Here is a 12696-nt window from a genome sequence, read left to right on the forward strand (position 1 = left end):
ATAGAATTTGATGATACTTAAAAGAATAAAGAGCAGTTGTTTGTGTATGTTTGTATGTCCAACTAAAAGTTTAAAAAATTACAAAACAGAGACCCACAAAGTTCTTATATTCTTGATCAGTGCTGTCCTGGATGAATAATATCTTAAAATATAGAATTAAATATCCATTCCCTGAGGGTCTACTGGGTCAGGTTTTGTCACCAGGGAAGGAAGAGGGCAGTTTTTCAGTGTTATTATGTACTAATCTGGAAAAAAAATGTTGATTCATTCCTTGAGAAATCTCTTATATAAAGGAGAGTTGTATGTGTGTATGTTCAACTAGAGAGGAATGAGCTGGGTAGAGGAGAAAGAAGGATATGGGGAGAGAAAGATAGAAATTAAAATAGAAGTATGTTACACTTTTACCCTGGAGAAACACTTTTTTTTGTCTTTTTTTAACCAGAAAAAGTGGATTTCTATTTAAATCACTTATTACCTCTCATGGATGGAAGTTTTTTTGTTTTTGTATTTTTTAAAGGGTTTATTTCTGCCAAATCGCTAGAGCTTTACCTCCTTTTTTTTCCTGTCACTATTTAATTGGATTTTATTTCTCTTTCTTTTCCTCTCTCTTGCGTCATCTTTCTTTCTCTTTTCCTTCTTATGACAGTTCTCTCTGAAAACTGAAAATGGTCACTTTTCAGTGAAGTATTAGACTTCAAATGTTTCATGAAGGAGGTAGGTGAGTTGGATGATTTTCACGTCATCAAAATATTATTATTTCTCTCACATGCACAATCAGTGTACTTCTCTTAATTTGTTTACCAAGATTTTAATTTTACTAATTAAACTTGACTAATCTGACAAGCAGCAAAATCCCACTGCTTTACTGTTGAGGTTCCTAGGTTCTGGAAAGCCTTCTACTCTAATAGTTTCTTGCTTCCCAAATTGTACTAACTTGCAGAAGCTTAAATGTAATGTGAACAGACATCTCGCCGCTCAACTCCACACGGATCCCCTGTTAGACATGATCCGAAATAGTAACCCCCTTACAACTTAAGTGACAATATGCCTTGTTTGGAGTCTAAAAGAGTTAATAATGTTGAAAAATAAAAAATTATTTCAAATGTGTTTTTACTATTTATCCCTAGCACATCATCCACATTGTTTTTAGCTTTTAGTGCTGACATTTGGAAATAAGACATACACCATTCACTATGGCCATGCAATTCTTACAGCTACATACCTAGAAAATGGGGCTGTTAAACCCGACCTATTGATTTTTATAGGCGACCTGCCTGGTGTCCAAGATAGGTAGATTTGCTGATGACACCATGCTCTATTCTCAACATGTGGGCAAGACAACCTCCAGTTTTTAGTGTAATAAGACAAAAATGAATGGTAACATTTAATGCAAATAAGACAAAGCCTCTTTCCTTTAACCTTTTTTGTACCAATGTTCCTTAAATGGAACATAGTTTTCAACATACTATAGAAATTGTAATTTTGCTTTAAATATAACTATAAGAATAATTTATAAAAGTTTTCATAAATCTGGAGTAAAATGAAGCTACTTTAATAGAAATAACTTATAAAAATTGAATTTAAAGCAAAATTACAATTTCTATAGTATGTTGAAAACTATGTTCCATTTAAGGAACATTGGTAAAAAAGGTTAACAATTACAAGAAACCTTTTTAACCACTGATTGCCGTGACGAACAGCACCCTTTCTGAGAGTCCATCATTTAATCTTCTCAGTTTTAACATTCACAGGTAACATGAATACAAACAAATACATAGAAGACCTTGTTAAGGTTACTGTAAGGCAGATGGGCTCCCTCTTCTGTGCTAGAAAACTTCAAGAAAGAGTCTCTAATCTAATAAGTCTCACACTATCTACCAGGCCCCAACCTTTGCCCATCGCCGCAGGTTTGCATCCCTGTGTTTGTTACAAATACTTCAATGGAATGTGCTTTAACAAACTTGCTGGATAGGTGCCCTCTCAGCATAAATATTTCCAACCAGTTCGACAATCAGCAAAATCCCACCTCTTCGCTGTAGAGGTCCACAGAAGGCTGCCTACTTTAATAGCTTCTTTCCTCATACTACTAGTCTTTGGAATTTTTTTTCTGTTTCCCTGAGTGTACTAACATGCAGAAATTTAAATGTAACAAGTAGCCCCGTTGCAGCCAGATGGCTGCATATTGTGAAAGAAAAGCGAGTAAATACAGTGTATTTACACAACCAATATTTACGAAACTAAAGTTAGCAATTACTTATTTTTTCGTTGGTTCTCCTGTAGGAGATGTCTCCTTGAATTACTTTAACAAAAAAAATATTGTATTTTCAACCAATATTAACAAAAAATAAAAATGAGATACATGGGTAAAAGTATTTTTTTTTTAATGACCGTTGGTCTAAACTGACTACCCTGGTCAAATCAGAGAAAGTCCACTTTTTTTGTTTTTAATCAGACAGAGAAAATGAAAGTGATTAGTTTTAAAAAGAAAAAAAAAATTTTTTTTTCAACCAATATTAATGAAAAAAAAGTATGAGATACATGGGTAAAAGTATTATTTTATTTAATGATCGATGGTCTAAACTGTCCATCTTGGGCAAATCAGAGAAAGTCCACTTTTTTTTTTGTAATCAGACAGAGAAAATGGAAGTATTTATTTTTTAAAAGTAAACAAAAAAAATCTTATTTTTTCAACCAATATTAACGAGAAAAAATATGAGATACATGGGTAAAAGTATTATTTTATTTAATGACCGGTGGTCTAAACTGACCACCCTGGTCAAATCAGAAACAATCCCTTTTTTTTTTTTTTTTTTTTTTTTAATCAGACGGAGAAAATGGAAGTAATTTTTTTTAAAAGGTAAACAGAAAAAATCTTGTATTTTTCAACCAATATTAATCGAAACCTTTTTACTTACTTTTTTTGTTTCTTTTTTTTTTTTTTTTTGGTTGCAAATCAGAGAAAGTCCTTTTTTTGTTTTGTTAATCAGACAGAGAAAATGGAAGTAATTTAAAAAAAAAAAACTTGTATTTTTCAACCAATATTAATCATTGACTGCTGCTGCTGCTACTCCCACCGATTTAATGCCTCTCACCACCACTTTGCCTAACGGCTGCTGATACTACTCCCACTAATTTAACTCCTATCACCACTACTATTTTTGTCTCTGCTGCTACTCCCACCGATTTAACTCCTATCACTACTACTACTTTGCATTTATTTTGCATTTCCATACACCAAACATGGATATAAATACCACTAAAACATCCGCTGGGTCATAAGCTTCATTTTGGTACCTAAATTGCCTGCGTGGGTTGCCTGTAGGCTGATTTAAACCGCATCACACACACACACACACACACACCCACAGACAGACAGTACAGAAATTTATAATAGGATGTGAATAAACATCTTGCTGTATAACTCTCCACTTAGGAGTTCTCTGTAGATATGGCTCTTAATTTACAATAAACCCTCCTAGTGACAATGTGCCATGTTTGGGGTGAATTAAATTATGTATAAAAGGGAAAGATAGTTTGCTTGAAGCATTGCTGGTAAGTAAATATGGAAGAGTATAAGAAGGCTATAGCAATGCAGGAAACCAGGTGTTGAAGTTATGTGACATATGAACAAAATTAGCCCACAGTACCTGCAACTCAAACACACCTTTTATTAAATATATTGACAAAATCCTCATTATCACTAGGGCTAGGACAAAAGCATATTCTTTTCATTGTTTTAACTCTTGAGTGTGTATCCGTTGATATACAGTTTTATATAGAGTGATGTGATTTTCAGTTGATTAACTGTGTCGGATATATACTCGAGAGTCAAAACAATGACAAGAATATGCTGTTCTCATAGCCCTAATTATCTCCCACTTCCACAGAGAGACCATAGGACCTCATCTATGGTTTACCATAGAACCCCCTGACACTTCATTTCTTGATTTTTAACCTCGGGATCAGTGTAAATGGCTCCATGCATACTGAATTCTATAGGAAACTTGCTTGTAAAAACCTTTTTATCAACTTCAGGTCTGGCCTGCCACTTAAAGTCAAGTCCAGTTATGCACATGCAGAAATTACTCCCACACAGAACAAGTGCTTCACCACTACTGATAAAAATCAAATACATCAACTTTCAGCAGATCCTTTCTATCAATGGTTACCCTACTTTAACCATATCCAGCCTCAACAATAAAAAAAAGACAGACACTACACCCTCTCTAACACCTGCTTCTCAAATTAATTTTCTTCAATGACAGAATACCCACCACAATCCGCAAGGTCATTCATAGTGAAAAACTAGACTTCCTTACAACAATACTTCTCAAAAAAAAAAACACACTACCAACACACCTAAAACCTGCTCCATGACCAATTGTCCAATTTCTAACCCTGGGTTATGCCTATACACTAATGTTGTCTATAACCAACAATGTGCTAAGTGTATTAACTCTTACATACGTAGTGCCACTAGACATTTACATCTATGCATGAATGAACATTTGAACACGCGTATCTCCTACAAACACATCACCTCATGCAATAATACCCATCAGAATATCCAGATCAGCATCTTTTGCTTAACCTTGGTAACCTAAAGATTTTGGAAGCACTTCTCATCAAAACACAAATTTTCCATCAACAACAGATTTGAACTTAACTTCCCCTTCATTATATAACTACTTTCCCTCATGACCTTCCTAAATTGTTATTGTTTTTGTTATATATATATATATATATATATATATATATATATATTATACATTTTTACAAATGTATAATAAATTATTTTTATTGATTTTTAAATCAAGAGAAAATATATTTGCCCTATCTTTTATTTTTTGTGTTCAAAATGCCATTCCATTATGTAAACAATGCAGGAGGAGAAGGGAGAAAGAGGGATCCTATGAATGAAGGGCGAGAGAGAAAAGCAAGCTTATAGATGAGAGAATCTATAAACCGGAGAAAGAAAATAGACCGTATAGAGAGAGAGGGTACTGACAAGAGTCGTCAACAGTCAGTCAGAGCTTTGCGCTGAGAAGTGGAAGTAGGAAGTGGCGAAGACAGCGAAAGATGACAACGTTGTGAAACCGACTATAAGAGAAGACAGTAGTGACGGCAAAAGCTACAATAGTTAATGTGGGATGACCAACTCTCGTGCATGTGTGCCTAATGAAAACATGAGTGAGGAGGAGTGGAGATGATAGGCAAAGCGATAGGAATCACTATGTACATGCGTGTGTAATTGATGATGACATTGAATGGTGGCAAATACACGCATTGAGCTATTAAGTAAAATGAATAAACCCAACGACGATATAGCTGGGCGAAAAATCGAAAGAATGGTGAAATACCAACGACAGACCAGTGACTTCATATGAGCTTCAGAAACGAGGACATGCGCACATAAATGTAAACAACAAGGAAAGGCGATTGAAAACCGTTGTGTTGTCTTCGAGATGAATTTCCCTTTCCCATATCAATGCATTGCTACGGAACTTGGGAAATTTCTTTTTTTTTATATCTTGTTACATCACTCATCTCTACCATTCCCCCACTCCCCATTTACACCGCTGTTTGATCGTTCACAAGGAACAGTACAAAGAAACACCGGTGGGTTAAAAAAACTGGAATGTTATTACAACGTTCCTTTACATTCTATATTTTCTGCTGGGTGAAACGAACCATTAGACTTAACCCATTCAAAGGTTTATTTATGCCATTTTTGTTCTTTCACCTTTTTTCGTTTTGTCGTGGACTAAAAAAAAAAAACAATGGCATTTTAACGTTCATTTTCTAATCTGTGAAACGGACCATTGCTTTATTTATGCCATTTTTTTTTTTTTCCGCTTTTCGCTGTGTTTTCTTTTTCTTTCACTTTAGTTTGTTTGGAAGTTGACACAAAAAACAGGATTGGCATTATCACCTTCATTTTCTACTGTTTATTTATGCCATTTTTCGTTTTGTTCTTTTTTCGTTTCACTTTCTTTCGTTTGGAAGTTGACTACAAAAACCAGAATGGCATTGTAACATTCATTTTCTACTGTTTATTTATGCCCTTTTTTCCCCTCTGTTTTCGTTTTACAAAACGTGTACATTTTTTCCCTGATTTTCGCTTTTTATTTTTCCGATTTATTTATTTATTTTTTTATTTATTTTTTTTTTAATTACATTTTCACCCCAAACAAGGCACATTGCCACTTTGGTGTAGGGAGCTACTATCAGGGGAAACATCTACTGGGGTACTATGTAGGGATTAGGGCAGCGAGATGTTGGTTCACGTTGCACTTGAACTTATGCATGTCAGTACAGTTGGGGAAGCAGTGACCTGGAATGGAATTCCAAAGTCTAGCAGTTCTGGGGAAGAAACTACTGGAGTAGAAAGATCTTTTACATCTAGGGATCTCTACAGTGTGGGGGTGGGACTTTGCAGCTTGTCGGGTCTGTCGAGGGTGTTCACGTCGTGGGGGCACAAGTGCTTGCAGTTCTTCAGAGCATTCACCATTATAATACTTGTAGAACAGGCAGAGGGATGCAACGTTTCGACGATGGGACAGAGGCTGAAGTTTAGATGCCAGTTTAGGGCCTATCAGATTTGTGACTCTCTTTTGAACCCTGTCAAGGAGCGAGAGACTAGTAGCCGATGCACCGGCCCAAATATGACAGCAATACTCCATACATGGGCGAATAGTGGCCTTATAGAGGTACAGGATACTTTCGGGTGTTAGAAGTTTTCTTGCACGGTAGAGAGAGCCCACCTTCCTTGCAGCGGCCCTGGCAATGCCCTCGATGTAATTGTTCCAACTCATGTTTCCTGTGAACGTTAGGCCAAGGAGCTTGAGAGACGTACTCTCAGATAAAGAGTCGTTGGCCATTGCTATAGGTGGTAGAGAAGGTTTCTTGTAATTATTGAATGAAACTTGAATGAAATTATTTATCTATTTATTTATTTATTTATTTACTAAATAACTTACACGTTTGTTCCAAACAACTAGGCAACGCCAGGTAACCCTGCTAGTATATAAAATAATGTATACATACACAAGTAGCAACTTATGTATGATTGCCACCATCACAATTTTTATTAGATTACATCAGGGGCAATCCAATATAGGAAGAAAAGAAAAAAATGAAAGTAAATAACTAAAATTCAAATTCAAAAGATTAACATATCAATAAACTATACAAAACAAATAAATTTAATATAATTAAAAAAAAAAAAAAAAAAAAAGTCAAAACAAAATAATGTATAAACTAAAACCAATAATAACATATGGTAGTATTAAAGATGATTAATGCTAAAAATACTAACGCTTTTAGTAATATATAAAATACATCCGATAAAATAAATGAATATAATAAAATAAAGATAAAAACAAGAATTAAAAGAGAAAGAATAATATATAAACAATACCCAAATAAAAAATATAACAAATCATTTTATATAAATAAATTATATAAATAAATGCAATTTATTTAAATTATATGGCAACGTTCCTGTGACAATTCCTGTGCTGATTAAACGTTCTGCATGGTGACCAGTAAGATTAAAAAAATAAAAATGAATAGAAAATGGAGCTGTTAAACTAAACCTGGTGATTTTCATAAACAACCTGCCTGTGTTTAAGATGGGTATATTTACTGATGACACCATGCTCTATCTTCAACAGGGAGGCAAACTGGCTTCCAGTTTATAGTGAAATAAGGACACAAATGGATGGTAACATTGAATGCTAATAAGACAAAACTCATAGGAGCCAAATCTCTGTTCTTCTAATTTGAACTTGATGGAATGAGCATATATGACTTTCTCACATTTTTTATCATTCTTTTGCAGTGATTTTTTCAAAGCATCTATTGCGTTTAAACCAATTGAAGTAGTGTCCTGATAAGCAATGGCGGCAGCATATTCAGGGATTTAGTAAGGTTGGCTGTTTACTTTGGTTGGAATTTCTTAGAGGGTGTATAGTTTTCTATGCTGATAGTTAACCAATCGGTTCGGTTAGATGCTATTTGCATATTAGGATGACTAAATTTCAACAAAGGGATTAGCAGAAGGATGAAGTATGGAGGATAACTAAGAAGATGGGAAAGACGAATGGATTTTGTTAGACTGAAGTGTAATTTTGCGCCTGCAACAAATGAGCATGATAAGGATTTGTAGAAATACTTATGAGAGATTGTTGAATACTGAGTTTACATGGATCCGAGAAAATCTAGAAGCTGCAGAAGCAGTGTCTGGTCCAGCTATAGAAATTGAGAAAGAAATGGTATGGGAAGCTATGAGTAAAATGAGCAAGGATAAGACCGCAAGATCTTCAGGTTTTGTTGCAGAAATATTGAAGGCCATAAGTGTAAAATCACACACTTGACAAATTAGATCATAAAAGAAGAGGCTGTTTCCAAAGATTTGGATCTGTGTACACTTGTGAACTGTTATAAAAGCAAAGGATAGAAGTAATTACAGAGGCTTAGAGTTGATGAATCAGGTTCTGAAAAAAATAATTGAGCAGCAAATAAGAAGTCAAATAAGCATATCTGGCTTTCAGGCTGAGATCCGAGTGTAGTATCTGTTCTGATGCTACACTGAAGCTAATTTGTCTTTAGTCAATGTCAAGGAAACCTTTTTATACTAAGGCAGATTTTATCTTTGTCTACTCTCAGAGTGCCTCTTTTTGGGGAGCTGATTTTCACCCACATTAAAAAAAGACCTTGTGTCACATATTGCTCTCATGGAGAAGCAATTAAATACCAGTAAGCATAGATGAAATGCAGTTTGGTTTTATCCTAGGATAAACTACCAGTGATGCTATATTCATCCTTATACAAATACAAGAGAAGTACCTCAGTAAGACGAACTTGTACTTTGTTAATTCGAAGAAAGCTTTTGACAGAATACCAAAAGATATTTTCTGGTGGGCTTTGCATAGATTGGGATTAAATGAATGGTTTGTGAACATTATTCACATCATGTATAGAAATGCTCAAAGTTGTGTTAGAATTAACAGTACATTTAGTGACAGGTTTAGTGTTAATGTGGCAGTACGTGATGGATCAGTACTGAGTTTGTTGCTTTTCATTTATATCTTAGAAGTATTGTCCAGAGTGTTCCGTGCTGGGTATTCTAAAGCAGGATTATCGGATTGGCCTTTTTAAGGCCAAATTTAATGAATTTGCCATTTTTTAGAACAGTTTGGCTGCCAAAAATTGTATTTTTTTTTTTAATTTGTCTTCAATTTTAGTTTTTCTGATTATTTTAACAAAAATATTTTTGATAGTAATTATTATTGATGTTTTTTAAGCAGTTTGTTCTTCAAATATTGTGTAAGCCTTGTTTTTTTTTTTATTTTTGCCTTTTCTTTACTATTTTAAAAATCTATTTGAAAGCAATTATTAGTGAAAACCTTACAAATAAATATTCTTGAAGTAGTTCCAAAATTTTATTGCCTTTTTTAAGTTTTTTTTTTTTTTTTTTTTTTTTTTCAACGATTTCACATAAATTTTTATTTTGTAGTAACTATTAAAGAAAAAATTATTACTTTAAAGCTGTTGAATAACAAATCTTCATTGGACAAAATCTCCAGTTTCTTTCAGCTAATCAGAGAAAGCCACACAGACGTAGCTGGTAGCGCCACATATAGCTTCTCTATATCTCATTCCCTATCTCAAATGGTTACATTTCCGACACGTTTCCCAGACCAGCACGATCAACATGCCTCACTTCTAGATCTCTTTCTGACAACAGTTCCCAATGACTGTACAACAAATGCCCATAGCCCACTCGGGAATGCTGATCACGCTGTGATAATGGTAGAAATCAGCCTAAATTCTCGCCCTAAAACTGAAGACCCACTACTCAAAACAACGAGGTATTACAAAAAGGCTGATTGGGAAGCCATCAGGGAGCTCATCAGAGATGCCCCATGGCAAAATATCTTTACTCTTCCAGCGGAACAGTGTGCAAATGAGACAATTGAATGGTTCAAAACTGCTATTGAAGCACATGTTCCCGCACGGAAATACTATAGCAAGCCCCACTCCCCCCAATGGTTTACTTCTGCTTGTGCAGCTGCCATTTGTCAAAGGCAGCATGCGTTCCGCAGATTCAACCGACATAAGTCCAGCTCAAATAAACAGAAGTTTATAGAAGCTAGAAATAATTGTAAGAGAGTGATAGACACAGCTAAGTCAGATTACTCTGAAACCACCAGAAAGCGCATCGAAGCACAGAAATTAGGAACCCGGGATTTTTGGAAAATCTACAACAGCGTAGTTAATAATGGACAGTCAATTATTCCCCCACTAACAAACAATCATGAGGTTGCTTGCACGGCAACTGACAAGGCTAATCTGCTTGCCAGTCGGTTTGCCTCAAACTCCACACTGAACTCGGTACACCACTCACTCCCTGATTTTCCTCTGCGAACAGACGCCACATTTGACGACTTGAAAATCACCCCTTCTCAGGTACATGCTATTATAAAAAACCTAGACACCTCTAAAGCATGTGGACCAGATCTCATCCCGGCTGTGCTATTAAAAAAATGCTCTGCCGAGGTTGCTCCAGTTCTGTCCAAACTTTACAATAAATGCCTTAACAAATCTTGTTTTCCCGACTGCTGGAAAACCGCCTCTGTGGTACTAGTCTTCAAGAATTCTGGTGAAAGAACTGACCCACTAAATTATCGCCCCATTAGCCTCCTCCCGCTTTTCACCAAAATATTTGAGTCCTTAGTTAATAAAGCCCTAGTCCAGCACCTAACAGCTGCTAAACTCTTGACTGACAAACAATATGGATTCAGGCAAGCCCGTTCAACAGCAGATATCTTAACTGTAGTTTCTGAACGTATATACTGTTCATTGGATAAAACAGGGGAGGGTAGAGTGGTGGCCCTTGATATATCTAAGGCTTTTGACAGGGTATGGCACGATGGTCTTCTAAGGAAAATTAGATCATATGGAATCACTGGAAGAATTCATAACGTAATTAAATCCTTCTTAAGTAATAGAAAAATCAAAGTTGTCCTCGACGGACGTACATCCAAACAATATGACATAAGTGCGGGAGTGCCTCAGGGGTCTATCCTTGGACCTCTATTGTTCCTGATATTCATAAACGACCTCCCTGATAATATTGTTTCGGAGATGGGTATATTTGCCGATGACACCACTCTCTATAACAGATATGAGGGGAAAACAAATGAACACATATCCAAGAAAATGGCAGAAACACTAGAGGATGACCTCCAATCCGTAGTGGAATGGGGACAAAAATGGTTGGTCTCATTCAATGCTGCTAAGACTAAGCTTGTTTCCTTCAATAACTACAAGAAACCTTCTCTACCACCAATAGCAATGGCCAAGAACACATTGCCTGAAAGTACTTCTTTTAAACTCCTCGGCCTAACGTTTACAGGGAATATGAACTGGAATAGATACATTGAGAGCATTGCCAAGGCTGCTGCAAGGAAGGTTGGCTCCCTCTACCGTGCTAGAAAACTACTTACGCCTGCCAGTATCCTATACCTCTATAAGGCAACCATTCGCCCATGTATGGAGTACTGTTGTCACATCTGGGCTGGTGCATCTGCTGCTTGTCTCTCGCTCCTGGACAGGGTTCAAAAAAGAGTCGCAAACCTGATAGGTCCTGAACTGTCATCTGGGCTTCAACCTCTGTCCCATCGACGAGATGTTGCATCCCTCTGCCTGTTCTACAAATACTTTAATGGTGAATGCTCTGACGAACTGCAAACACTTGTACCTCCCCGACGTAACTACCCCCGACAAACCCGACAAGCTACTAAGTCTCATCCCTTTACAGTGGAGATCCCTAGGTGCAAGAAAGCCTTTTACTCCAATAGTTTCTTCCCCAGAACTGCGGGTCTTTGGAACTCCCTTCCGGGATTCTGCTTTCCCAACTGCAATGATATGCAGAAGTTCAAGTGTAATGTTAACAAACATCTTTCTACTCTTCTCCCTTCATAATGACCCCGCTAATTAATTCCCTAATAGTAGCCCCCTGCTTCAAAGTGGCACTGTGCCTTGTTTGGGGTGAAAATTGAATAATAAAAAAAAAAAAAAAAAAAAAAAAAAAAAAAAAGCCAGCATGTAATTAATTATCATTATTAAAAGCTAAACATAACATCTTTCTACATCTTTCCTGTTCTCCTCTCAAAGAGAACACACATGCTTGCCTTACAATGTACACTTTAGATCCTGAAAGATTTTCAGGAATATTAAAATCGGTAACCAAACTCTCTTTGTTCCATTATTTTTCATCTCTAGTTAACGCATATAGGTATGTCCTTGAAAACTAATGCTAACTCCTGATGAAAAAGGTCTCAACAGACGAATAAGAGACGCTTATGGACTTCTTGATAGAGTGTCCAGCAAAGAATATACACGTCATTCAACAAATATGCAAGTGCACTTCATAAACGCATACATTTAAAACTTCTGTCTTTAAAATGTTTTTAATGCTTACCTATATTTTAAAGTTAAAAGCTGAAATGGTTGATACCTGTATGCAAACCTGCAACATTATCTCCATTGCCCAATAACATTGTAGAAGATAGAACTTTATCAAATGAAAGGAAGAATGTCAAATTCTATGCTTAAAAAATAAATAATTTTTATTGACAACTTTGTCGAGACAATGCAAAATAAAGTGTTCTTAAAGAATGAGAGTTC

This window comes from Euprymna scolopes, chromosome 2 (genome assembly GCF_053919585.1).
Source record: "Euprymna scolopes isolate OS-2025 chromosome 2, ASM5391958v1, whole genome shotgun sequence".
Lineage (NCBI taxonomy): Eukaryota > Metazoa > Mollusca > Cephalopoda > Sepiida > Sepiolidae > Euprymna > Euprymna scolopes.